The sequence below is a fragment of the Haemaphysalis longicornis genome, unplaced genomic scaffold (assembly GCF_048455015.1).
Source record: "Haemaphysalis longicornis isolate Haplotype H1 unplaced genomic scaffold, Haemaphysalis longicornis Haplotype H1 scaffold_6, whole genome shotgun sequence".
Classification (NCBI taxonomy): domain Eukaryota; kingdom Metazoa; phylum Arthropoda; class Arachnida; order Ixodida; family Ixodidae; genus Haemaphysalis; species Haemaphysalis longicornis.
In genome coordinates this window covers 137709178-137736432 of record NW_027526407.1, presented here as the reverse complement: position 1 = coordinate 137736432, position 27255 = coordinate 137709178, and the positions used below count along the sequence as shown (strand labels likewise).

Sequence of the window (27255 nt, the reverse complement as noted above, 5' to 3'; positions counted from 1 at the left end):
TGGCATTCCAGGCGTTTCATAGCGTGCGTAAAACCCGAAGATTACACAAAAAAATATTGAGCGCGTTTTCTTTTTTGTTTTTGTTGCAACAGAAAAAAATGACTAGTAAGAAGCTCTTTGCGCGCACTGTTTCATGTAGTGCATCAAAACGAACAGGAAAATCTAAAAGAAGCACTTGGAGCGTGGTTCATTCGCATTGGCTTACGACGAATAGCAAGAGCGAACCAACCCGCCGCAGTGGCTCAGTGGCTAAGGCGTTGCGCTGCTGAGCACGAGGTCGCGGGTTCGATTCCCGGCCGCGGCGGCCGCGTTTCTGATGGAGGGAAAAGCAAAAACGCCCGTGTGTACGAGATTTCGGCGCACGTTAAAGAACCCCAGGTGGTCAAAATTAATCCGGAGCCATCCACTACGGCGCGCCTCATCGCCTGCGTTGTGTCGGCGCGTTAAACCCTACAATCAATCAAATCAATCAACGAGCGAACCAACAACAACCACAACAACCACAACAACTACAAAAAAAAAACTTGCGTGCATCTCAAATTTCCAGCGCAGTATCGGCATTCAGCTTCTGAGGCAGTCTAGCAGAAGCTTCGTAATTATTTAGCAATTCTTGAAAAAGTAGCTGCAGTGAGTGTGATGCGGAGGAAATCGGTTATAACAAGGTAGAGAACTTGCAAAGGTGGTATACAATCATTATGATAGGACGGCGGAAACTCAACGGGGCAAGAGAAGAACACAACACGAGCGCTCGTGTTGTGTGGCCTTTCGTCTCGTGTAGTTTACGCTGTTCCATCATAATGATTGTGTGGCATATTCCACTTGTGCTAGGCTCGGCAACAAAACTAGCAAAAAGAAACGCATTTTCAAAAGAATATCCTGCGAGATTCTGCAAAATGTTTGCAATGTTTGCATCGTACTTTCCGTGAACATGTACGCGATGCTATTTGCTGCGTACAACCGAGCAAGCCCAGCAGGGGCACGGTAAAGGCAATTTGTACTCACTAGGTTACGATCGCTTACGTTCGGGGGCAGTGGCTGAAAAATATATCCCTCTGATAACTCTGGTTATCACAGCAAGCATTCACCTAAGAGGACTGCCGTACTTAACATTGCCACTTGTTGGGCTTGTAAACCACCCCGACGGAGCTCCTACAAACGTCACGGTCCAGTTACGGTGAAAACGCATCAGCGCCGTTGAAAATGTTGCCGTCGATTAGTGATCCCTTCGCGTAAGATCATTATTCTTTCTCGCAAGAATAACGGCACTTCCACGCACAGAATGGTGCCGCTTGGGTGTGTGCGAATTCCAGACTCCCCTGGGAACTTTTGCCCGTGCATAGAGGACGTTCGCGTCGAAAGAAAGTTCCTCGACGTAAAGCAAAGTCAGCAAAGTTTCCGCATGTTTAAATTAATAAAAATGATAGAGCATAAAGAACACTACTCAAGCATGTGCATATTGTAGCATTGTGGTTTACTTGTGTACGTTGCCGTTTGCATAGCTAAGAAACGCGGCTATACGTAACCATGAATTCTCGCTGCTGGCTGGTTTTCTAGGTCAGGATGGGTACAATCGGCATGTAATGTTACAACCGCTACTTTTTATGCGACTAGACTCAAGCCCCACGGCAAGGAAAGCGAATCCGGGTTTCGGGGTTAAACTTCCCCCCATCTGACGGAGCACGCCGTGCCTACGCGGCAATTTTGTAGCACGCTGGCTCCCATTGCCGCCGGCAGCAATGGAGAGGTGGCTATCTATAAAGCCGGTCGTTGCTTGCACTCACCAGTCGCTACAAGCGCTGGCGATTCGCAGGCGGTCTTTCAACAAATCACTGGAACTTGGTTTCAGGGCGCCAAATTTTAGGGCAACAATATTTGTGTTGTCCTTGAACAGGTGGCAGGCTTCGAATGGGAGATCGGGTTTTACTGGCATACATCAGCTACTTTGTTCATTACGACGCAGTTGTAGGGTTCTGACGTTTGTACAGCTCTACAATCGCGCACCGATTTCAACCATGTCTGCCGGTCTCATTGTCTTTCATTTTTATATCTTTAATTTTGTTTACAATTCCTATTGCTTAGGTTAGGCTTCGGTGTTTCAAAACCACTGCTTTTAGTTTTATAAGTTATGTTAGGTTAGGGTACTTCCCCTTGTGTTAGGAAGAGCAGAGTAGTTACTGACACGGATATTTTATGGGGAATGCTGGTGGACGTCCTTTAGCGGACTGCCTACAGTGCCGTGGGAAGGCACTCTATGCAAAGACTTAAAAAAATCAGCGAGTGTATTTTTGGTGCTTTTTATATAAATAAACTGATTTATTTCTGTTTTCTGATCAAGCTGTAAATAATAGCACAAAGGCTATGTCACAGATGCGCGTATAGCTGTGTGTGAATTGTCAGAAGAATTTCAAATTCTAGAAACGATGGTGTGAGCGTTTTGAACATATGCCAAGAGCCGTTGCAATACCCTTTACAAATTGCTGCTGTATATCTAGAAAATACTTTTATATTGTTGCGGAGCAGCAATAGTTTAGAGAGGTGGTGGAGGTGCTACCCAAAACGGAGCTTCGGAGCGGCCGCCGCATCCCAGAACGAACGATGCTGGCTTCTGGAGCCTCTGGATCCGCGCCACCGTTCATTATCTCCCACCCTCGCGAGCCCGGGTTCCTCACCGATGGCGTCGATGTTGAATATTGGCTCAAGATGTACGAGCGCGTCAGTGGCCATAACAGGTGGGATCCGACACTCATGCTGGCCAACATAGGATATTACTTGAGGGGGACACCGCAAGTCTGGTATGAAACGACCGAGCACGACCTGACGAGCTGGGACGATTGCAAGTCCCGATTGAAGGAACTATTTGGGCAACCAGAAGGACGTCAGCTCGCGGCGAAAAGGGAACTGGCGACGCGTGCACAAACAACCACCGAGTCCTACGTGTCTTATATCCAGGACGTGCTGTCCCTCTGCATGAAGGCTGATGCCCAGATGACAGAGACCGACAAAGTAGGCCATGTGTTCAAAGGAAAACGCTTATTTACAAGTAGTAAACGAATCTGTCTCTATTGGCAGATAATTAGGAAGGCAAATTTGGACAGGCAGCTAGGTCCTTCAGCTCGTGCACACGCTAGTCCACCCGAGCGTCTTCTTCTTCCTCGACGGATAGCCAGGCTGCCGCACAACCATGGCACATGCCCACTTTGGGGGATTGCGCCCTTTGCAAGTCGAGTGTCTGGCCAGCTCATTTCTCTAATAAGTTCCACGCAGCAATATTAAAGCGATTTATAATTGAAGATATCCCCTGTTGTTTAGATTTGTAAATGCGATGGGTAGTGTCCCCGCAGAGAGGTGTTTGAGTAACCTGATTCGGATTCACACATACCTTCACGTTTCTTGACAAGAAAAAAAGGTTGTATACGATTAAACAACTACTTATGCGTACTATTTAACGGCTGGTGCCACGCAAAAAGCTTAAGGGGTTTGTACCGCGTTGCCCCGTGTAAGCTCAAGGCGTAACTTCAGAAACATAAGATCACAAGTCTTCAGGCACGCACTGCTCCTACTTTACCGCAATACGTGGAAAATGATACGGCCCGCATTTTATAACCATGACATCTGGGGTAGGGAAAATGATTCTGCTTTGACGCAGTTACACGGGAGAAAAACTAGAGAATTGTACGATTTGCCGCCGAAAGTTGTCTCAAACATGAATACAAAAGCTAGCCCTCTAACTGTGTTATAAATATAGATTGCTGTTGTCGGAAATTGATTTATCCAAATGTACTTTTAAAGCTCTCGCTTCTTGTGCACCAGTGGTATGTAAGGAAGGCCCTGCCATCCACGATAAGGAATACTTAGGCCAAGTGTCGTATTTACTCGCATAAAGATCGCACTCCCGCAGTGATCGCACCCGTAAAGTTTGTCGCTGAAGATAGATTTATTTGATTCCCGCGCAAGGAATGCACCGTGAACTCGCCGCAGGAATATGTCGTATGTGTGCCAAGTCTATCTGATGATGGTCGTGTGCCTCTGCTTCCTTCCCTTTCAAAAAGAACATGGCTACGTTATTGTGGCAGACTTGCTGATATTAGGGATATTGGTAGCATGCGTGTAATATTGATGAGGAAGAAACTCTCTAAATGCACATAATATACTCAGAAGACAAATAAGAAAGGCCCTCAGGTTTCTGCGTCGGCTGCCACGTCTGTTTTGATGTGCCGCACTGTGGCAGTGGCAGCCACGTATTGGCCCAACTGTTGTTACCTCGCGGCAAACTCCTTTCGGTGCGTTCCGTAATTCATGAAAACTCTGCATTTTGCGAAACTTCGGAAAGCGGCTGCCAGCGGTGTGGAGAATTTTTATTGTCTTTATTTATTATTTTTGTTATGGTCATGATACCTATCGTAAAACATTTGACCCAGAACTTGCTTGCGTTTTCTGTGTTCAAGCATTTTACGTAAGAAAAGAAAATTTACCCCGCGTAATAAACGTACCCTAAATTTGCATCAAATTTTTTCAAAACAAAATTGTGCGATTCTCACGCGAGTAAATACGGTAAATATGAAGGTCAGAGAATTTAATAAAATTCGATTTGAAGTAACTTCTTGAACATATTATTTATATCAAGCTAGTGCAATACTAGTATTTGTTGATATGCAATTTTTGCGATAAGAAATGTTTAGTACACAACTGCAATTCAGTAGAACCCGCCTGCGTTTACGCGGTAGCAGACAAAACTAGATACAACTGGTCGCTCAAACAGAACTTAATGGTTTTACACCAGAAAGCGCAATCACTAAGCCAGGAATTGCTCCATCATAGCTTCGTGCAACAGCGAAAAATACACATTAGCTGCTACGAATTGAAGTAGAGAATCTCATGGAAGAAATATCAGTGTTTTTTTCTTAGTTGCTTAGGTGCTGCCTAAAAAGTGTTATTTTCCGCATTTTGCTATATATGTCTGTCGATTCTGACACGACCGAGATACTTCTGTCGTAACGGAATCTTTATTGTTTTTCAGCTGTCTACAAACGAAGGTAAGATGAACCAAATGAATCTTCCTTGCTAGGCTTAAAGGCAAGATGAGTTGGGTAATGGCAACCACGCGCTCACACTTCCAAAGCTGCCACAGTGGGACCTTGCATTACTGACCATGGTTTTACTGTTGCATGTCGGTTTTATGAATGCTGTTCTTATTACTCGCAATTGTTGACTTTATTTTCCTTCACATTTTATTTCATAATTTATCTTACATTTATTCACAGTCATGATCGTTGTCATTATGACACCAAAGAACAACAAAAAGAGAAGCTGAAGAAATTTGCCGCCGATAGCTTTAGGGATAATAACCACTGAGAGATGATTTATTCAACCACATATTAAGTACCGCAAAATGGCTGCAATTTTCTTGAACGAGAAAGTTGTGCAAAAAATATTTCCTGTAAGCGTCAAGATACTACGATTCTCTGAGCGCAGCTACATTCACATCTATTGCTCTGCCACTCGAACTTTTTAGAAATATTTAACAAGGGCTAACAACAAAAATCGAGCTGTACAGTTTTGGCAAATACCTAATGTTGCCAACAGGTTTTGGTTTGTTTAAAGTTTTGCAGAAATTCTTGCGTAGCTTTTTCTTGTAAATGAGGACGCTGGCGCACACGCCAAGGATGACACAAGGTGATCCTAAGGAACATAAAATGTTTACAGTCTCCTGCAGCGCATAGTCTCTTATACAGTCGAACCTCCTTTAAACGAAGTAGTATCTGAGAAGCAAATTAGTTCGTTATATGTGATATTCGTTATAGCAGTAGAGGTAATATTCAGCTCTGACAAATGGGCATCTGGCTCGCGCAAAAATTCTACATAGAAAAACGCATTATTCTTGGCTTAGAACGCACTTTAAAAGGGGTTGTCCATACCTGCCTCCTTGTGGAGTTTCAAATGAAATGAACTATAGAATGAGAACGTGGAATTGCAACAGAACAAAGCTCGTTTTACAAAACGGGCATGTGTTCTTAATTCGGAAGAGTCAAGCGAGCTGCTCCGCAGGACGGCCGAAAGTTTGGAAACTTTTTAAACGATTAAAAATGGTTGTATTGTATTTTCCCCTTCTTAATGTGCTTTTTCATGCTACCGTTGGAGTTTTGAGCTGCACGTGGACCAAGTATTTCTCCGTGATAGCTGATATCACGTTGCTCTAGCTGTTTCGGTTTCGTTAGAAAAAGAATAAATGTCACTGAAATAAAGCGTGGCCAAACCAAGTGGACATTTAGTTCACTATAGCCGATAAATCGCTAAATCTGTGTTTGTTCTAATTAACTTCAACTGTATTGGCTTTCTCAAAACTTACTGAGCAATTTCTACCGATTGTCATCGCTATTCCAATGCAAAAGGTTCATCTAAATGCCTGGGGTTTGTAGAACTGCTCAACGAACATAAATAGGAGAAAACTTGGTTCATGCACGCAGAAAAAGTGAAATCAATAAAAATATTTCGAAACCGGGCTAACATATCATGCATTAATCAAGCATGTACACCACAGAGTACTCTAAATATTTTAAATTTATACCCTAACTTGTGACAGCTTTGTAAGACACGCTTATGGATTTTCGTTGTTTCCACTTCTTTTTGTGCTTTTATTCCGATTGCTAGAACAAGTTACCGCTGCCATAAAAAAATACATACAAAGCACTGTGAATCAATTCGCTGAAAAGAAGGCATGGACTGGATATTCCACGCTTATCTGGGTGGATTTTGAGCACGAACACCTCCGCAATACGCCTACGCTAAGAAGGTATGTATGCCTATATATATAGGGGAAGTGAGCTTGAAGAATGTGACGTTGAAAAACAAATTGCGCCATTGTTCTCTTAGGAGCTGGGTGCCCAACAAATCATCTTTCCACATGACGTAGAGGTTACGGAGAATGTGGGATAAAGGCATGAAGAAATTTTTTTTTCTCTCCAGCGTTGATGGCGCTTATTCCTACAAAATAGCTTTCTGTCTCGGAAACAGTTCGTACACCCAACTGTTCCATACATTTTTCTCGGAGCACAAGCAATGAAGTCTGGTTCGCCCAGAGACAGCGGAGTCCTGGCGAGGTGACTGCAAGACAGTAGCTTTTGTACAACAACTAGGGCATCTGAAACTGTACGACAGGCAACACACCGACGGTGCTCGGCGTAGTGGGACAAACTCGCAGATTGCGGAGTGATACCGGAGGTTCTGGAGTGATTGCTTGATTTGCGCGCCGAGATCTCGCAGTGAATACCCATATTTTTCGTGACAGCAACGCCCTTGATTCTTCCCCTATCGCCTTATCTGCACAAAGCCCGCAATCATGGATTGAACGAGCGAATATATACTTTTACACCGCACAGCGACCGACGCTTCAGCTTCACCTTGGCTGCGTTTTGAAGAATAGGCAGAAGCTAACAGGGTGTTTCTGGGTTTGTAACTGGAGAAATAGGCTTCGCTTTGAAGAATTTGTTTTCTATAAATGCCGGTACGCTCCCATTATGGCCAGAAGCTTTAGAATTACAGTGTGCTATTTCTTTTGCCAATGTGGCTATGCCTGTTTATGAAAGATGGACACGGGTTACATGTACTAATCAGAATAGCGCTTCTGCATCGCACAACACTTGGGAAGAGTCGGACAGCAAGCGAAATACCATGGCAGTATATGCGTACGGAGAGGCGTTTGGAAATAAAAGCTGAAGAACGGCTTCACATTAATGCTACAGAAAAAAAGTTTGTTACATATTTACATGTGCTAAAATTATTGCAAGCTTGTTTAATGCTGCACGAATTTTCTTACTTAATGCTGCGCTCTGTATGGTATTTTTAGCAGGAAAGCAAAAAAAAAAAAAGAATTCCAGGCCATTTTGCCATACGAAAGTGGATGACAAGCAAAACGCTATAATACCTTGGAGGGGGAGGATACACCTTTCCGTTAATTCGGAAAGGCAGCGGCGCGGACCTGTTTAGTAGGCAATCTTGCCGCTTCAAGGACTACGAACTTTATCGCGGGATGTTTTTTAGTTAAGGTATGTCACAATGCGTCCATGGCCCATTCATGAGGCATGAGATCTCCAAATCTCCAACCTGTGCAGTCGGTATAAAATAGCCGATCAACCATTTGTGCCAAGCATCGTTAACTGAATCCGAAATTTCTGCCCTTAAGTCCTCCAGAAATTACTGAATATGCTTCGTTGTGTTCGTTGGTCCACTTTACAGATTAGGTGTATGTGTCACCTCCCCGCATAATCCGCTACGGGTGATCCGTACCCCTGTCGAGCAAGACGGTTACGACAGCTAGACGGGCATGAAATTCGCATCTACTCAACACACACCTTCGCCGATAGTATTAGGGGTTGCGTTCGCTCCATTCGACTTCTCAATTAGGCGACCTGGTTTTTCCCCAAGGCAACCGAATCCATGATCAGTTTAAGTACGGAGCGCTGTGTAGGGAGGGGTGCTTTTATATGTTTCTCCGTGCTACACAAACTGTCTACAAATGCTTTACTGGTTTTCTTTGCTTCTTTATACTGACCGCTAGGTTGTTCATGGCCGCAAAGAAAAAAACATTTACCTATATCTTGTCATTTACAGCCTGTATTTAACTGTTGGCGCGCAGTGCGAGATTAGACAAATTTTTACGACGCTGGTGCCGTAATACTGCCATTTTCTCACGGATAGCATAAATGTCTTCCTACCCTTTACGTGTACTTGGAAACCTCGGAAGTCAGTATTGCAGTATAGGACTGTGAAGTAAGTAGCAGCGCGAAGTATATTTCTGAAAATTTCCAGCCATGTAAAAGCAGCGGTCGCTTTCTAAATGCAATATATTCGGTGTAATATAGACCCCGTACTGCAGTATTTTTGGTAACTCCAAACACAAAAAAGCCCCTTTCTATTCCTCTCTCAGAAAAAGAGCGTTTAGTCTTGGCGTAGCAATTTCTGCCTTCTTAATTAAATATAGGTTGTGCGTGGCGCGGTGGACTTCTGGAAGCCGGGCTGGTCGCTTTTCTCTAGCGCTTCCGGATATTTAAATGGAACATCCTTTTTACGTATTGTACGCCTTGCCCCGACAGTAAATTACATTCACGCGCAAAGAAAACAGGACGTAATAGCAACGCGGTGTGTATGCTTCTTTATGTGTTCACGTGCTGAGTTCACGTTTCCTTCGGTTTCACTATTGTTTTTGTTGTCTAGGTTTGTACAAACACCACTGGCAAGAACACAAAAACTGATCATCCCTTAATAAAAAAATTGAAAAGAAGCGCAAAAGCTAAGAGTGCAACCAACCTTCGCTGGAAATGTCTCCAGTCCATCGTCAATTCCTCAAAGACTAAAACGCAAACGTAGAACTGACCCGGCAGACGATTATTTTTTGCACACTGAGTAAACGCATCTACGAACTACGCAAATATATAACAATACGTGGTTTATGCGATTAGGATAGAGTATTGTGCTCCTTGTGCATGATCGATGCGTGTATTATCTCTGGACACACTAACTACGCGTGGTGTGTCCAGAGGTACTATTAGAGCTGTTCCGTCGAGCGTCGGGTTGATCGTGAAGTGAATGAAGTTTTTGACAGAACGCCATTGTACACCCTAAGAAAGCTTGCGGTTTATTAATATTTAGTAATTATCCATCGCCATGGTTGCGCCCTCTTATCTCCTGGTGTCGTGTTGCTTGCGCTGTTATTAGGTTCTATGAAAACGTGCTTCGGCAAATAGAAAGAAATCACGACCTATTCAGGGACAATATTCTCCCACATTTAGCTTATATTTTGGTTACACACTTTGTATACGGCGTAGCATAACATTTTTACGCAGAATAACTTTTTTGATGTATTGATTTATTTTTACTTATTTATTTATCTTTATATTATTTATTCATTTATTTATTCATATATTTATTTATTCGTTTATTTACTTATTATGAGGTTTAATTGCACCTATGCTGTACAGAAGACGAGGAGTGTTGTACTGGCGGGCTCGGGATTGATTTTGACCACCTGGGGATCTTTAGCGTGCGCCACAATCTCTAACACAAGGGTGTTTTCTCGTTTCCCCTCCATCAGAAAAGCTGTCACTGCGGCCGGGAATCAAGCACGCGTCCTTTGGCTCAGCCGCACATCAGATGTGACCGAGTCAGCTTAACAGAATCTTCCGAAATGGTGTAAACAAAATGAAATGACCTGAAAATAGTCGCATCATTTTACCTGTTTTATTTCTATTGCAACAACAGAGGCATAGAAGAAACAGCAGAGAATTGCGTAGTTTACAGAATGATTTCACTATTTACAGTGCCGTCAGGGTCATCATGCATTTATGAGTGAGGTAGTTAGATACAGTAAAGATAGAACGTAAGTTAGATACGAAGGTAACATAACGTAACCTTCCGCCACGCTTGCCTATCATCATTTTACGTGTTTTTTTTCAATTGCAACAAGATAGGCATGCAATAAACAGCAGATATTTTGAAAGGTGTCGCTTGTTTATTTGTTGACTGTTTCAACTATTCACAGTACCCTCAGGGTCATGAGGTATTTAATAGTGGGGTGGTTAGACACTGTCAAGTAGCTATATCAGCAGTAAAATAAAAAAAGCTGACAAACTGACTTCTAGACATACAACTATAGCTGATGCATAGTAGAGGCAAGTACAAAGATCACAAGCTGGCTTCTAATTATACCACCATCATTATCATCATCAGCCTATCTACGTACACTGCAGGGCAAATGCCTCTCCCATAAATATCAGAATACGCCAGCCATGTTCTAACTGTGACCAACTTATCCCCGCAAACTTCTCGATCTCATCTGCCCATGTAACTTTCTGCCACCCCTGCCACTCTTGTCGCATTTAAGGATCCACTCTGTTACCCTTTATGACCAACGTTTATCTTGCGTTCGCTTTACATTCCGTGCCCATGCCTATTTCTTCTTCGTAACTTCTACTAATATGTTCATAACGAACGTTTGTTCCCTTACCCCCTCCGGTCTTTTCTTGTACCTTAAGGTTGTACCTATAATCTTCTGTCCCAATGCTCTCATTATGCAATATTAGCTAATGCGCAACAATGTGACGGAAAAAAGGAAGTCTTTGAAATTATACAACGTTAGTTCTTAAACGACTGATGACCCATAATGGCTGCGGTTGCTGCAGGCAGGTAGACCTAGGACTTCGACTGAAGTTCTAGGTATATAAACCTTGAAAATGCATTTGTTCTGGAAAACGGTATTCCAACTTTATTAGCGTGTCCCAAGCGAGATGCCGTAAAGTGCGGAAGCAACATAAGATGATGACGTGGTTGAGGGTCATAAGATATTTTATGGAACAGATGCAGAAGGAAAATGTTTAAGCGACAAGAGAGTGGTGTTAGTTGAAGGCTTCATTTCATCGAAGTTGTGATAGCGGTGAGATTAACGTAAAACCGAATGAAATGAACAAAATTACTTTTTACCGTTTCTTGTGATTGTGCTAGATTATAGCAACTTTAATTCTCCACTGATGCGTCACGCTCGAGCTTGGAAGAAATTATATTTGGTAAATTAGTAGTTTAGGTTATTGAGGTGCTTTTGAAAGTGGTGTCCAAGCATCCCGCGTGCGCTTAGCTTTGACATTTTCATACTGGGTGTGATTGGTATCGGCGAAATCAGCTAAAAGAGAAAACCAAGATGTTTATGTAATGACATGGTCTAGACGGGAGTTATCAATGAAGTTAGTAGGTCAATAATGAGCTGTTCTGGTGGCACTTAAATGCTTACATTTGTCACCCTTCAGTTTCAGGACAAGATTTGTATAAGAAAAAAATCGTTAAGATCAGATTGCAAGGCGGTCATGTCATTGTAACAAGTCCTAAACGAGAATCTTCAGAAAGGAAAAGCCCACTCAAACGTTTCACAGCAAAGCTCTTGATGCGTCCGTTCCAATGTATCGTCTGCGTAGTCAACTCGGAGTGGAGAAAAATGTTTTTCAGAAATTTTTCGGAGTTTTGTCTGTTCGTGATGGGATGGCCAGTTGGAGTTTTGGCTGGTGTTTTTGCCGGTTCCGCTTGAGTAGCTTCCGGATTCTCGCACGTGTAACCAAGTTCACATCACCGGTTGCTCCTTTATGCGTGCTCAGAGGAAGGGCGTGGGGAGGACAGTGGGCGTACACTTACAACTAGGTGTCACACGATCTTCGCTGAAATGAAAGTTGGGCTGGTGGGTGGTTTCAACGTGAAAACCTCCCGGCGCGATGCGACCTGACTCATGTCCTCCGTGGTCAAGGGGTTGGGGTTTGTGTTTTACACAAACAGTAAGATGCCTACTACGGACAGACCCGTGTGTGTTCGCTAGAATAGATCTCTAGTCTTTCTAACTCAATCGAATATTCAAGCAAACGTGTTTTATTTCCTGCACCCCTCATCTGTTCCCGGCATCACTCGTCATCCTGTCGCAGAAAGAATAACACTCAATTCTTTTTAAAAAAGAAGTAGTTGCAAAGTTTCGCAATGCACGCATGTATACGCTAGACGGAAATATTGCTTCGGGTGCGAAGTACAGAAGTCGGCTTAACGCAAATTTGCTGAGATACTTTGTTGCCATATACTGGATCCAAACTTCGGTAGTTTGCTGCAGGCGCTGAGGACAAAGGGTTTTGCTTTCCCTTCGAAAAGAAAGTTGAGAGAATCGGAAAATCTGAAAGTGTGTTCAATCGGCCTTGAAACCTTGAACGGTTCATACGGCAACCGAAAAACGAACCCATGCGGCAATTTTTCGCGCACTAAAGAACCGCATCTGCGAAATATCTAAATGTATATCGATACGTGGTTCACTAGAAAAATGTATACTATTTTACTCCTTCTTCTTGATGGATGCGTGTATTGCCTTATCTCAACAGTTCTTTTTTCACGATTTTAAACTGTTTGGACACAATAGAAGCCTGGTTTCACGCACGTGCCATGGTTTCATAGGTATTATAGGAGCTTTTGAGTCGATGAACGGGTCTAAGGAGAAAAGCATTACTTTTGTGACAGAACGCTATCGGTATTACTAAGTAAGAAGTTAAATTAAGGGGTCGTAACCTAGCGTAGTCGTTCATGTCTAATTACATTCTTTATGAAAGAAGCGGACGATCATGAAGTTTTTTCAAATAGGAATTTAAAAATATTTGGGGTGCACAGGCGCCATGCCCATCAGAGGTCTTTAACGTCGTAACATTTCATTGTCGAACAAATTTATACAATGCGTACCAACTTCCTACGGTACTCGGTGTCTGACAAAGACTTTGATGGTAACTATTGTGGCTTTTATACATGTGTATGCCGTTATTTAACTCTACTTCTGGCTGCTTTCCAAGTGAAGCGAGATACCGGCAAACGCGCCGAAGCTATATGTTTAGGTGGTGTGCGGAACATTGTATTGTTAGAATTTTTCAAATGATGTGTGGTAACATCGGAACACGTGCGGGTACAGAAGTTTATGGAACATATTTTTTATTATTGATAAATTTTTATTTCAATATGACGTAGAAAGCACACTAACTTCTTCATATATGGCAGTGAACCTTTTCTTTCGAAAGGTGTTTATGGTGAGGTGTGCATAAGCAAAGGTATTATGTTTTGCATTTTTGATACTTTTTTGGAAAAATTGCGCCGATTGACAATTCTAGCATAACGTAGGATACATGGGTATAATCTGGTCGTTAGTCTCACAATGCTACTTTAGGAAAATTGAAAACGCTTTTAGGCACGTAGAATAGGTGACATTAACTACGCTTCACAGTACGTTTATTGCATTTCCGCAAAGTACAACAAACGTTCGCAGACAATGTGCACATATACTTGCAAGAAAGAATGCCTCATCACGCGTGTGCATTCCATGGTTGACAAGGACAAAATTAGATGGCTTAGTTACATATCGCACCTTGGCGCACATTTGAACGTGTACCCACACGCTTCTGGTACTCTATTTACCCAAGGTGTAGGTCTGTTTCTGTAGTGCGCTGGTTACGCTTCTACAAACAAAAAAAAAACTAGTGATCCCACTTCGGAATCCCAGAAGCGTTGTTTTTCTTTCAATTTGTTTGTTATGCTTTGGGGTGGTGTTTTTTTATGCCGCATTCAAGCTATTTAGAACAAATTACTATATTTATAACGGTATTTCGGTTGTTTTTATCTTTTTCGTTCTGTTTCAACTGCGTTTGAAGTTTGAAGTTTGAAGTTTATTTATTTTCACGTTTTAAAAGAGCGTACAAAAAGTAATACCGAGGAGGTCCCGTAGTTAAAAAAAAACTGTCGGGGGGACCTCCTGTGACAAAGTGCACAACGGAACAGCGTAGAGTTGGCAACAAGTAAAAAACACATCAAACGAAAATAAGCAAAAACAGGCAGAAAGCAATGCATATATGTATATACATACATACGCACATATATATATTCATTTGTAGCAATACAAACATATGCACAAAAAATTGCAGTAAAAACGATTCGACGGAAGAACAGAAACACAGAGAAAAAAAAAGAAAAAAAATGGTGCTACAACAAAAACACGTTGATACATTAGGCCAAGGTAGATAATAGAAAACTTTTTAATTGGTTTCGGAAAAAATTGGGAGAGTGAATTGATTTGAGGGGGGTCGGTAGTTTATTCCACATTGAACTTGCGGCGAATACGGCAGTTTGTTTGCCGTAGTTAGAGCGAATTTTTGGTAGAATTAGGTTATTGTTTTCTGAAAGCGGGTGTTGTTGGCGTTAAAAAGTAACGACTGGTCGATGTAGGTGTGCATGGATTCATTATTTCTAGCGCGAAGGAGGAAAATGCACATTTTTATTTTATATTCAAATAGAAGGGGTAGGATTCGAAGGTCAGAATATAAATTCGGAGCACTGTCTCTCGGATGGCTGTAATTAATGATTCGGATGGCTCGGTTTTGCAAAGAAACAAGCGGTGATAGATGAACGTCATAGGTGCTTCCTCACGAACCTAAACAATGTTAAATGACTGTGTACAAAACAGTTGTAAAGAGAACGGAGAACAGGCAGAGGAAAATATGCGCGAGTTCTAATTAGTACATGAATACCAAACGCCACTTTACTAATAAGTGACTTGATGTGCAAGTGAAATTTTAAATGTTTATCGAGGACCACTCCTAGGAAAGTAGTGTAATCTGAAGGGTAGATAAAATGCGTGCCAAGGCGGAGATGCGGGATTGGGGTAATTTGCTTATGACGGGAGTGAAAAATTATGAAACTGGTTTTGCTAGGGTTTATATTTAACCTATTGTTTCGGCACCAATCGGATAAACGTATTAAATCGTCGTTTAATTTTTTAGTTAGGTTCAAGAGGTCAGAATCAGCCAAATAAACCGTGGTGTCATCTGCGTAAAGCATGCATTTTGAAAAATTTAAACAAGATGGGAGATCATTTATAAATAACAAGAACAACAGTGGTCCCAAAATGGACCCCTGGGGGACGCTTATATTTACTGTCTTGTATTCAGAAAGTATGCCACTGCATTCCACAGCCTGAAGCCTGTCAGCCAGATATGAGTGTAGTAAGGCTAATGTTGGTCCACAGACACCCAATGATTCTAATTTGGAAAAAAGAATATCATGAGTAAAGGAATCAAATGCCTTTGTGAGGTAGACAAATATAGCTGCTGCAAATAGGCCGCAATCAATTGATTGTTTCATGAAATCAGTTATCTCGATAAGAGCAGCCTCAGTAGAAAAATTAGGCCGAAAACCAAACTGACAGGGGGTCAGTAATTGAAATTTGGAGATATATTTCCACAGCCTAGTTACAATAAGTTTTTCTATTAACTTGCTAAAAAAGGGCAGTATGGTTATGCGGCGATAGTTATTTAACATACCACGATCACCTTTCTTATGAACGGGTACTACTTTTCCTTTCTTAAGTTCAGACGGAAAAACGCCAGACCTAAAAATATTGTTAATGACGTGGGCGATTACAATGGAAAGTTTGTTGGAGACAAGTTTTACCCTAGCAGCATGGATACCATCCAATCCAGCCCCACAACGTTTTAGGGCTTTGATCACTTGCACTATTTCCTCGGGTGATGTGGGCTGCAAGTAGAATGAATGGGGACAGCGAGTGAAAGGTGCAAAATTTGATGTTGTGGTGGAACTGTAATTACAGAAATGGTCATTAAAAACATTAGCTATTTCAGCAGGGTTACTAAAAACATTTGTGCCATCACTAACCTCTTTTATTTCAGGTGTGTGGTGCGACTGATTTAAAAATTCTTTTATGACTTTCCAGTTCTTATAAGTATTGTTGCCATTTTTATTTATTTGGTCTAGATAGTACTTTTTCTTTGCTACTTTTATAGCATGGTCAGCTTATTTGAATAAAGCTTGAACCTATTCAAGAGAGGCATATTAAATGGTTGGCGCCGAACTTTCTTTCGTAGGTTAGACCGCTTGCGTATGGAGCGTAAAAGCCCGTCGGTTAACCAGGGATTTCTAGGAACATTAAATGCTTTTTCGTAGCAGCTAAATGTCGTACATGAAGTAATCGCATCAATTATTTTCTCAGACAGGCTGTTATAGGAAGCATTGGGATCATTGTTACTTAAAACATCACTCCAGTCAGCACAACTGATTAATCGACAAAATTTACTTTTATCAAAGGATTGCTTGTGAAAAGTTTTTGGCGTAATTTCCATCGGGCTTTCAATTAACATAAAAACGGCACAATGATCTGTTATGTCACAGTCTACGACTCCAGCGCTCTGAGAGAAGGAAACATTGGAGAGAATATGATCAATTACAGTGCCCAGGCCATGACCGGAAGAACGAGTCGGCCAGTTGATTAACGACTGCAAACCATGACCGAGAATGCAGTTAATATATTCCGAGCATGAACTGTCAGTGAGGTCTATTATGTTTATGTTAACATCGCCAGTAATAATTATGTTATTATTTTGGTACGTAAGACAGTTTAAAATGTTTTCAAGTTCATTGCAGAAGTCAGAATAAGGTGAGGCGGGGGAGCGATAGATTGAACCAACAACCGTTTGCCTATTTGGCAGGAAAGACTGGTCAAACTCAAGACAGACAGATTTACACTTATCAGTAGAAAATTTTAAGTCATAGCGGCAAGAGTACCTCAGTGAGGTAGAAACATACATGGCACATCCGCCATGACGGCTGTCTGGGCGATGGGAAAATTCCGATACATAACCAGCTAAGCCGAACAGTTGGTCATTAGTAGGTGATAGCCAAGTTTCGGAAAGGCAGATAAGAGAGAAGTTTTTCTCCGCGAGGGTTAGGAAATTAACTAATTCGTCATAATGCTTAGAAAGGCTTCGTATGTTGAAATGAATGAGCGACTTATGTGTTAAACAGGTGCTTTGGAGGAGCAGCTTTAGTTGGTCAGCCGAGTAATAATCCATATCTAGCATGGAAAGCTAGGAACTTAAAACCATTTATGAGAAAATGGCCAGGTCACTGACTTTCGAGATGCGGTGTATGCGATCGCCCTGCGCTTTTCTGGCCTTTATGCGGCAGTTTTCAACCCAAAGAAATTGCCAGTTCATCTCGTTCTTTTTGGCCAAAGCTTGAGCGAACAAGCGTTTGTTTTCCGGTGTCAGGTGATCATTCACGTACACAGGCTGTTCCGAATGGCTTTGAAAGCCGATAGCACCAGCCGTTAGTCGAGCCTTCAAAACTACCCGAGGTGCAAGCACACAAAGAAAATTGTGTGTATGAAGAGTACCACTTCGCAACGGCAATATGAAGGGCTTGAGAAAGGACGGGGCAGCTTTATTTCGTGCGCAAATATTTGCGTGACTTCAGTTGCTGCTTCACTGCGTCGTAGACGCAGTGAAGCAGCAACTGCAACTTCGCAGTTGCAGAAAAAATCGTCCTGGTCCCGGATTCGAACCCTGGACCACTGCCTAACCGGAGCAGTCGCTCTACCAACTGAGCTAACCAGGAGGCTAGTCGTTAGTAGCGCGAAAGTGAATTGATTTCCTTTGTAGCCGTATGGCTGCATTTAGGTGGGTGTCAAACTATCCTTCATATAAATATACCTTGAACCTGTACTAAGCGCACTCCTTAAAAAAACAGCATCAGCCACAGTGCCTCGTTCGAGTCACCGCGACGGGCGGAGAAAAACCAAGGAGCTGAAGTGGAAGCTGAGGTAACAAGGGGATTTGAACCGGAGGTTGCAAGCAAGATTGCAGAGGCAGCGCCAAGACCTAACAGTTAAGGGAGTCGTCCGGAGTGTCCGCTCCCACATGTCTCCAGCTGTTTCTAGACTCGTGGAGGCTGAGCTGAGTATGAACAATATGAGCCGCTTTAGTCACCGTTGGTCGAGCAAACACAAGTCGTTTGCCATAGGGCTCAACTTCCATAGCCCAAATGGTTATAGGTACTGGAGGGGACTCCTGAGGCTGCCGTTAGTGAGATCTTTGCGCTTATGGCTTAAGCGCCTGCCATTAAGGTCCGGAGTCTTCCCGCATATTTTCGACCTCATAAAGAGAAGAGCGGCTACATTTTCAATGAGTGAGCGAGCCTCTCGCGTTTTTGTCGATGGAATGCACATCAAGAAAGAGAGTTGGTACATTGCGACATGGTTTTAGCTCTACAAGTGGACGAACACAAGAAAGAGGACGAGACAGGCGCTCGCTGCTGGGTGAGTTGGTGCGAACTTTGCAAAATGGCAACGTTCGCACCAACTCGCGTAGCAGAAAGACCTTCTCAGAGTTGGTACAACCCATCACATGGCAGGTTCGAAGGCTTGGAAGATATGAAGGTGGTCAAGGCAACAACAAGGCTCTTGTGTTTATGGCAAAAGGTATCCGAACGGCATGGAAGCAATCCCTTGGCTATTTTTTTCCCATCGAGGTGCACCTGCGAGCGCTTTGAAGGACCTGCTTTTTCAATGCTGCAAGTCCATTAGGGACACTTGCTTAGAACAAGTGGCTGTTGTCTGTCCAGGGGAGCCAAAACGTGTCCCTTTTTGCAATCCTTGAGCCTACCGAAGAATCGTATGCGGATATCGATGGAAGGAGGCCCTCTTTCATTTTGGATGCTCTTCTTTACTTAAGGTGCAACTGACACAAACATTTTGCATCTTGTTTTTTTATTGCAATAAGTAGCTAATGACCTAATTATCAAGCGTTGAAAACCCATTTGCTTCAGCGCGCGATGGGTGTTTGATTAGAGACGTTGTTATGGCGTCCAGTCGCAGTTCCAGTTCCAGCGGTGGACACGAAAGGTGGGATTTTGTATAGAAAAATCTGTCCACGTGACCACACAAAACCACACAGCTTCGGTAGCACTGTCGATTCCACGTCGGGTGAATCTCCCTAACCTCCCTAGCCTCCCTACGTACTGATCGTGAGCCGCTTACACGACTGTGGACGTAATGAAATCGCTGCGAGTGCTAATTGCGCCACGGCTAGAGAACGACGCGCGAGGCTTGAGGCAGTGGTTGGGGAGACGCGCGATGGGATTAGCCGACTGGTCGGCCTACAGGTCCGCCTACAGTTGCGTTAGGCTTAATACTCTCGGTTGCCGCTCTCCTAAGCGGTGCCGATGACGTTCTAATGCAATTCGCTACCGCATCATTACCTCTTTTCTCGTCTGCGCTGCCTGTTTGGGATTTGGGTCCCATTTTGCGCAACGGTAACACGCTATCGCTCGAGCTACCTGCGCCGGCCTGCGCCACTTCGCGGCCGTGGCCGCCGCACGCGCTGCGACCGTGCGGGTCGCTCAGTGAGCTTTTCGTGTTCAGTGTAATAAAAGGCGAATAAAATAGAGTGCCTGGAACCGCTGCAGAACTTATGTCGCGGTCAGCTGCCCGATGAGCCAACGAAATCCCGGTGCCTGCGCCGCCAACGATCGGATCGTTGGTTGCTTGAAAACAAAAGTTCCGACCTCCGATCGCAGCATGGAGCCGGCAAGTAACCCCGGCAGTGCAGAAACGGCCACCACAAACTCGTGACCTCCTTGGATGTTTATTTACTCCAGATCCAGGGAATGCTGACTGCGCGATGTCCCTGCTGCTGCTCGGTTGCGTTTCGCACACTTTAAAATTTGTTCTAAATATGTTCTAGGCTGTATTCGCAGCTGATATTTTGCAGATGATGTATCTGTATTCCCACCAATCTATCTGCGAATTTTTCTCGCCTTCGAAATTTTGTGTCACTACTCCTTTAAGTGCCTGCGAAACATGCTGTTTAAGATTTCAAAATAGCGAATCTTTTTGGGAATAGCAAATATGTGAGAAAGGCATACAAAATGGACCGCAAGCATAAGATTCATTCTATCCGAAGACTGAGCGACAGACACTTTAATTTGACGTTTGCATCAAAGATGTCTGTAAAGTTCGCCGCGCAGGTTTTAGCAACCCCTGCGCAGCTGCGATGCACGCGCTGGTAAGTTTTCAGCAGCTACCCGCCGAAGCAATCCATCTTGCACGAATCGTCGAGAGAGTAGACGGCTTCTTTAACTGCCTCAGTAGTTTTCAAAGAGTGTCAAAAATACCTTAAGTATCTGCGATGCACAGTGGCTCGGTTCATAAAGAGTTTTGCAAGGAGTGCATTGCGGTGTTTGAGAACATGCAAATAGTTTGGTGCTGGAGGCAGCCGCCTTGCGTGCACGGGTTTTGTTTGACCATACGGTCTATTTTAATGATTTGCGACAATATCACCGTTTATTATAGATTTTCCTATGGAGTTGCCAACTAGGAGGATAAATCAGGACCCGCTTGAAAACACCTGCTTAATTATAAGGTTTAAATAAGGGGCAACCGCTAACACCCCAGCTCGTCAGTTTCCGGCATCGTTCAGGCACGCTTTGGTCAGTAACCTGTTCAAGGTGTCTGAAAACATTAATTGCACCGAGGACATGACATCGATCTTGGCGACCCTCCCCACTGACCTTTTGGCGCCGTCTCTGGCTGTCAGTACGGTAAACATAGCCTCGCTTAGATCTTTGCAGATGATCCTTGCACTGCCGAACCCTAGGACACAGAGCAACGTAATGTAGCCAGCCCGCAAAATAAATGTAACCTAGTATATTTAGCGTGGTCGCTAACGGCAAAAGTTTTGAGATCGCTTTTGTGTGTCGGAAAAAAGCATAAATGCGTTATTAGGGTTGAAAATGCAGAGTTTACCGAGGGGAACCATGTAATCCTTTAATTTAGTGATGGACAAACGGACTTTGGCAGTCTTTCAGTGCCTTCCCCTCCTTTCTTGTCTTTTGTTGAAGGCTGCAAAAATGTCTTCGAAAACGCCATTGGAAGCCTTTTCTCCATGAACAGAGTATTACATGCGCTGTGTTGGCATCTTAGCGAGAAGGTACAAAAGACACTCACCGTTTGTGGTGACGACATTTATGACGCCTTGTTTCGTCTCATCGCTCGAATCAGGCTGCATTGGCTTGCACGGAAAAGAAATGCTGAGATTGAATGCGCATACCTTGAACATCAAGCTATGCAGAAAGCGCAAGGACTCAGAAATTCAGTTCATTTTCTCAAGGCATTCTTCAAGCGGGTCAGCCACCGAGCACTGTAACTCGTGTACCACCGAGAGTGTGGCGTAGTGGTATGTGTTTGATGCCCGGGTGGTTGAGGTGGTTGAGGAGGTGGTTGAGTCAGTGGTCGCTGTACGTAAGGCGTCGGCGGCAGGTAGTGATTCGCGGGCCAGTGCATATGCTGCGACATTCCCTGCACTCTTTTATAGTAGGAGCCATGGAGAGGTTCTTCAAAACCTTGCGGGAGGGAAAAGGAGAAATGATTTGGAGAGCCTGTTTGCAAACACGACCGTGCATGTAGCTTCGATAGGCCTCCCGCAAGGTCCCGAGGACGTGGGCTTAGGAGTTATTGGAGGTTGGAAGAGTGATTGGTGCTTCTTTTACCATTGGACCCACTGCGAATGTGATTGAGGCTGTTCCCATTTCCTGGCTGTTAAGAATGCGAATTGCAGCCAAGGCTGAAGCTGTGAAGGTGTCCACACGCAGTCCTGCACTACCTACATAAAAAGCAGTTGTCTGGTGATCCCATGTTTTTGATAATTATTCAGCTTGAAATGCGCACCGATGGTGTTTTCGAGCCGAGTGAATTTGTCTCTGTGAGGATCGAACGGTTGACTTCGATATGGGAGCCTACGTCATGCAAGGTATCATGGCGGTCTTGCACTGTTACCAGATGCGAAATATTGAGCCGGGTAATGCTGCCCCTTACTCCAAATCTACTAGTGAGTTGGACTTGATAGGCAACTCTCTCCGTATGCATAATTTTCTGTGTTGTATTGTGGTCCTGTAGGGCCCACAGTCGATCCTTTGCAGCAGCGAAGGGATTGCCAGGCCGATTTTGTATGGTTTAAAGACTGCCCGGAACAGACACTCTGTTTTAGAGTGTCTCAGAAAAATGAATTCGAGCCCGTATGCACGCATCGGTTGACATCTTGAATCTCGCATTTATTCTTGAATGCCTGCGTCGATGAATGTCGCCATGGCGTTTCATCCTTTTCTTTCTTGCGCTCATCCGCACGCGCAAAACAGCAGCATAACACGCATCGGGCTTCATGCATTCCGTTTTTATAGAATAATGCCGCTAGGTGGCCGCACGATGCAAACGCATTCGTCATCCGCTCCGCCTTGGGGCCGCTGTCTCACTTCACGTTGCCATTTCATGCACCGTGAGAACCGGCAAGTCACACAAATTGCGAAGACCCCAACATCGTGGCCGTTGACCACCTCAAAGGTCCATTACAGCCGTTTGTGAATTTGCCACGCTACCAGCTCCGCTAGGCCTGGCAGGCCTAGTGAAGGCGCTGTCGTCGCCAGCGCAACATATGCGAGCCGGCGCGCCAGGTGCGGCGTATCGCCGCTTAGCGTAATGCCCACCATGAAAAACATCGTAGAAGGAGGGGATATCAACCCAGCAGAACTCCAGCATCCCGGGTGGGCTACAATCAGCCACCGACAACACGCCTTACGAGACCAAGCAGGGGGTCTACTGCAGCCAGGAACACCCCGAGCGCCAGCGTGCACGCAAGCAAGACAAAAAGCGCCCCCAGCGTCATCCGCCACCGGCTTCTCCTCTCCCGGAGTCTGATGTAAAAATCTTCTTTCACCCTCGAAGAGGACTTGCACTGTCGTCTATAGCGCCAGCCGCCCTAGCCGACGCAATCCAGGTCGAAGCAGGAGTGGCGCCAAACAGGGAAAATCACATTCGGGTACACCACGTGGCTAATTACATTCATATTAGCACACCGTCAGTCGTCCGTGCCACCCATTACGCCAGAATTAGGTTCCTCGTGCTTCGCGGTCAACAATACAAAATAGCCGCTGACATGTCCGCACCAGGTAACACTACAACAGGAGTTAGCTTTAATGTTCCTGAGGACGGCACCACGGAACGAGTGCTGGACAGTATTTTGAAATATAACCGGGACTTACCAATTCATGACGTTAAACGTCTGAACACCTCCAACATGGTTCAAATGTTGTTTGACGCCCACCAAGTGCAATATAGGGCAGCTACGTGCCGGTTGAAGCCCTTTCACCGCACGATGGAAATATGTGCAGCGTGCTGGCAAGCTGGGCACTGGCAAGACGTGTGCCCGAACATGAATCCGCCCCCCCCCCCCGCCCTGCTACAGTTCTGGCATCACGAATCCCTCTGAGAACCACCGTGCACTCCTCGGTTGCATAGTGTGCGGCGGCCCTCACCTCACGGGCTCCGCGGACTGTCCACGATGCTTCCAAACCCGCAAGCGACCCCCCACGTACGCTCAGGTGGTCTCAGAACAAGGGAAATCAGCCAAGGCTCCGAATGACAGCTCCTCCGATTTTTCTGGCTTCAACCTGCAAACCCGCGCCGACCACCAAGAATGCCACGCCTGGAGCGCCACAGACTGACAAACTCCTTCAGGGGAACAGTGCAAGCCTTGGAAGCAGCCGCCAACAGTAGGGCCGACTAACCCATCGACGCAACAGAGTGCAGACTCTTCTGCGCTGATGAATAACCTACGCAACATGGCTGCAACGCCCACCGTTTCACCACGAACAGATCAAAACCCTCAAAATTTTCACTTGAGCCGCCCACGTCTGCCTCGCAACAATACCACACCCCCAAGTGCACCTCACTATTCCCCGAACCTCCTTCGAGAACTACAGGTCCTAAGGCCGATATTGCACAGCTACGTCAGAAAATATCCGCCTCAAACAGGAAAAGCTCGCTCTGCGCCGCACTTTCACCACACCAAGTACGAACGCACCTCCCGGACTCCCTACGCCTTCCGACACCGACAGGTGCTTGAAGTATCCCAGACCCGGTCGCCAGAAAACCCCAAAGCTCATATCAATAACACAACGAATGACCACCTCGGATCCATTTAACAGGCTTTAGCTAGTGAATAGCAGGAATATTTTTAGTTCCACCGCACCCTACTAAGCACCCATAACGCTTACAAGCGGCTATCACAGACCTTCGTGGCGAAATACAGTCTTGCAAGCCGGCGCTCACAACAAACGCTAACTTAGCCCCATTTGCACAGAAAGTCCCCCTCCCCCCTTCTGATTCTGACAATGAGCAAATCTAAACTTAATGGAATAGTCTGCCAGTGGAACTGCACAGTTTGTGATAAAAAACACCACAACCTCCAAATGTGCATATCCACTCACGACCCGAGTCCCCCCATTATTGCCGTGCAGAAACAAGGGCGCAAAGTAAAACTCACGGGCTATCAAACCATACACTCCCTAACTATCACCTTCACTGCTACCCTCGTGCACCGCAATGCCTCGGTTGAATCCACCCCATTGAGGGTATGGAAATACCGCACAATTTTATTCTATATTGCCGCGAACCATCTATGGGTTCGTTTATTTATTGTTTGTTTTTACTGCCGGGCCACGCCCGGCGGTGTTATCTGCGTTCCAAACGAAGCGCGTCTTACATTCTTTACTTTTATGCCGCACGGGCTATGCCATTCAGAAAAGCAGACTGTTTCGCCCTAACGTCACTAGCCCGGAATAATCTTCTGTGATCTACAATGGGGAATCGACGGTTCCAGAAACAGTTGCGCCGAAAGATAAAAGCCTGCAGAGCAGACGCCGCGGCATTCCACTCGACGACACTCACCTTTGCAAGTCACTTTGTTGACCGCTGCTTCGCCCCCTCTGTATTCTTTTGAGTTGTTAGGGGAGCACAAGTTCACTCCGATAAACTTGTTTCTCCTTCAAGACCACTGCGTCGTCCTTGGCTTAGTGACATCTGGTGGAGGTGCTGGGTACTAAGCCTTTATGCTCTCTACGCCAACAAGCAAGTCCCACTCGTGCCAGCCGCCGACAGCAAGGTCTTGAGCGGGAGTTTGGACTGCTTCCGGATAAAGTGAAGAAAGAAGACGTCGTCACCCCCACTATGATCAACGCAGGCACCGTGACCAGCACTACCAATACTGCTCTCGTTCTTCAACAGCCCCGGGAACCACCATCATTCCGCGGATCCCCCAGAGAAGACCCTGAGGACTGGTTGGAGAAAGTGTAGCGCGTCCGAGTCTTTAACAGGAGGGATGACGAAGAGACTTTCCGCCATGTTTTCTTCTATTTAGAAGATACGGCCCCAACGTGGTTTGAAAACCATGAAAGCTCCCTAACCGACTGGGCTCTCTCTAAGAGGGAGTTCCTCAAAACATTCGCCACCGTAGTGCGGAAAGAGCGAGCCGCCCTTTTGTGGGAAACCCGCACACAACTCACCAACGAAGGGGTCGTGATCTTCGTTGAGGAGATGAAGCAACTATATCGCCGTGCGGGCCCCGAAATGACGGAAGAAAAGAAGTTACGCTTCTTGATGCGCGGTGTGAAGGAGGAGCTGTTTGCTGGACTTGTCCGGAACCCGCCCGAAACCATCGCTGAATTCGCGACCGAAGCCAGAACGATTGAGAAGGCTCTCGAAATCCGTGCTAGGCAGTATAACCGGAACTTTGTTGGCGCGGCCAATGCAAACTACGTCGACAACATGCGGAATCCGGCTGATAGCCTACGTGAGACCATCCGCATAGTAGTGAGAGAGGAGCTGCGGAAACTTTTCCCGACGACGCCGCGAGCCCAAGTCGCTAGCCTAACTGACGTGATCCGGGAAGAAATTAAAAACGCTCTGGGAACTTCTGCGCCATCCGAAGTACACTGCGAGCCCCAAGCTATAACGTACTCCGCGGCTGTTCATCGACCCCGCCCTGCTCCAACACGTCATCAAGAGGCCCCGCCCTACCGCCGCCCACTGTCGCCTGCCCGACCTCCTGTTGTACGAAACCAGGCGCCGAGGAAGACTGATGTATGGTGAACACCGTATAATCGTCCTCTGAGCTACCACTGCGGAGAGGCCGACCACATCTACACTCGCTGCCCTTGCAAGAGACTCGGAATTTGTGGTTTCTCCGTCGACGCACCACGCCCCCGACCCGGCCAGCGCCCATCTGAGATTGAAGAATACCTGTCGAACACCAGCCGTAGACCAGCCCGTTTCAACCGATCGCCGTCGCCCTACCTGTACCAGTCGCCGGACCGCCGTAGCAGTGCTGACTTCGCACGTGGAAGGTCTCCCAGCCCAAGCAGGGGAAACTAAAGGCAGCAACTTCTGGAGGTGAAGTTGCTCTACGGCGAAAAACTGGAAACCCTCCAACGACGCAAGGACGCGCCGAAGACAGCGATTCACGACATGCCCTCATCCCGACGACAAGCCGCCTGACGAGACTCCCGAACACGATGACAGCTACACGGCGCGACGCGTACCCGACATGATCGAGACTGCCACTGAGAAGACGACAACAACGACGCACAGTGCCCGACCGTCAACACGCACAAGCCGAGATGCGACGCTACGACGCACCCGGAACTCGAGGAAGGCGGCGTCCGACGTCCAGCTGTCCATCGACGGCTTTGACGTAGTCGCCCTCATGGACACGGGAGCCGACTACTCGGTAATGAGCGGGTCATTCGCGTCTAAGCTGAAGAAAGTTACGACAAGATGAGACGGTCCGCATATATGCACAGCAGGAGGCCACCTCATGACGCCAAGTGGAACGTGCACATCGCGCGTCACCATAGACGACACGACGTACCCAGCGGCGTTCGTCATTTTGCCTAACTGCTCCCGCGACGTAATTCTTGGAATTGACTTTTTGACGGACAACGGCGCAATAATCGATCTGCAGACGAAGTCGATAACTTTTTCCTCCCATCACTCCATGACGCCGAAATCAAACCCCGCACACCGTACAG

General features: G+C 45.5%; 2 pseudogenes; both read left to right on the top strand.

The window, feature by feature from the left end:
• Positions 1 to 2595: 2595 nt before the first annotated feature.
• On the top strand, positions 2596 to 21015 carry LOC144143264 (uncharacterized; annotated as a pseudogene).
• A 1108-nt stretch (positions 21016 to 22123) lies between these two features.
• On the top strand, positions 22124 to 26599 carry LOC144143263 (uncharacterized; annotated as a pseudogene).
• The last annotated feature ends 656 nt before the right edge of the window (positions 26600 to 27255 follow it).